Source organism: Echinops telfairi, unplaced genomic scaffold (genome assembly GCF_000313985.2).
Source record: "Echinops telfairi isolate 266 unplaced genomic scaffold, ASM31398v2 ScPeMD7_70;HRSCAF=299, whole genome shotgun sequence".
NCBI classification, from domain to species: domain Eukaryota; kingdom Metazoa; phylum Chordata; class Mammalia; order Afrosoricida; family Tenrecidae; genus Echinops; species Echinops telfairi.
In genome coordinates this window covers 71,356,552-71,358,618 of record NW_022103968.1, presented here as the reverse complement: position 1 = coordinate 71,358,618, position 2,067 = coordinate 71,356,552, and positions in this window count along the sequence as shown.

Here is a 2,067-nt window from a genome sequence, read left to right as displayed (position 1 = left end):
TAACTTGATGTTTTAATATTTTCTTCACTTTAAAATATGCTGAGTGTGTTCTTCCCTTTTGGTGTCCTATCTAGGTCTTTGGAAATTTCATTATAATATTTATCTTTGTCTTCTGAAGGTACCTTTTAAATGTTTTGTTTAGCTCATTGACTTCATCCTTTCTTCCATTTGCTTGAGCTGCTCTATGATTAAGAGCAAGTTTCAGAGTTTCTTCTGAAAGCCACTTTGATCCTTTCTTTTCTGTCTTTTAAGTGGAATGGGCACTAACAAGGATCAAGTCAGTTGGCCAGGTAACTGTCTTTTTTTTAACTTTCTTCATGAATGAGGTTCAGACAGGATTCAGAAGAGGATGTGGACCAAGGGATATAATTGCTGACGTTCCATGAATCTTGACTCAAAGCACAGAATACCAGAAAGATGTTTGCTTGTGTTTTATTGGCTATGCGAAGACATTTTACTGTGTGGACGATAGTGAACTATGGACAGCCCTGAGAAGAATGGGAATTCCAGAACATTTGGTCGCACTCATGATGAACTTGTATTTGAATTAAGAGACTGATGTGAGAACAGAACAAGGGAATATTGCATGGTTTAAAATAAAGAAAGGTTTTTGACAGGGTTGGATCCTCTCACCATACTTATTTAATCTGTAATCTGCTGAGTAAATCATCAGAGAAGCTGACTTATATGAAGAAGAATGTGGCAACAGGATTGGAGGAAGGCTTATTAACAACCTGCAGTGTGCAGATAACTCAACCTTACTTGCTGAAAGTGAGGAGGACTTGGGACACTTGCTGATGAAGATCAAGGATTTATCCTTCAGCATGGAGTTAGACTCAATGTAGAGAAGACCAAAATCCTCACAACTGGACCAATAGGGAACATCATCATAAATGGAGAAAAGGTTGAAGTTGTCAAGGATTTTGTCTTGCTTGGATCCACAATCAGTGCTCATGGAAGCAGCAGTCAAGAAATTAAGAGATGAGTTGTATTAGATAAATCTGCATTACAAGACCTCTTTAGGGTATTGAAAAGCAAGGATTCTACTTTGAAGACTAAGCTGTACCTGACCCAAGTCATGGTACTTTCCAGTGCCTCTAATGCATGTGAATGTCAGACATTGAATAAAGAAGATGCATTTGAATTGCAGCATTGGAGAAGAATATTGAAAGTACCATGGACTGCTAAAAGGACAAACAAATCTGTCTTGGAAGAAGTACAGCCAGAATGCTCCTTAGAGGCTAGGATAACAAGACTTCATTTTACATATTTTGGACATATTGTCAGGAGAGACCAGTCCCTGGAGAAGGACATCAGGTTTGGTAAAGTGAAGGGGCAGCGACAAAGAGGAAGACCCTCAAGGAGATAGATTGACGCAGTGGCTGCATTGATGGGCTTAAACTTGAGGACAAGCGAGAACGGCACAGGACTGGGAGGTGTTCCGTTCTGTTGTACATAGGCTTGCGATGACTCGGAATGGAGTTGACAGCACCTGAAAACAACAACACACCCCGTGGCCCAAGAGCTTATTGAATGTTCTTCGGAAAGGTTATGTTTCAGATTTTGCATTTTTACTCACTTGCTTCTCAGAAGTTGTTACTGCAAGATATCTTTCATGTTACTCTTCTTTTCATAAGATAAAGCATAATCTCTGTTAGAACAACAAAAATTGATAGGGAGAGGGAATTTAAATTCTCTTCAGACTCAGCATGTTTGTCAGAGAAACTGCTGCTGAATTTGGTTCCAGGCCGGCATTGGCTTAAGAAGAGGAAATATATTAAAATGAGGGTTAAAGGACTTAATATATGAGATCAGACATGCTACTGGGTGAAATAGGCATACATTGTATTTACTTATTTTCTTTCCAATTCTATTCTAAAACAGGTAGTATTTTTGTTTTTTGTTGCAGTGTACGTGTGATTTATTATCCTCCTTGGGCTATCCCAAGCAAGGATACAAACCTAGCTAATTGACCTAGCTATGTGTTTCCTGAGTCAATTTAATGGCAGGTGGTCCCTGGATGGATAATCTGGCAGTCTAAAGATAGCAGAAATGTTCTTCTCATAA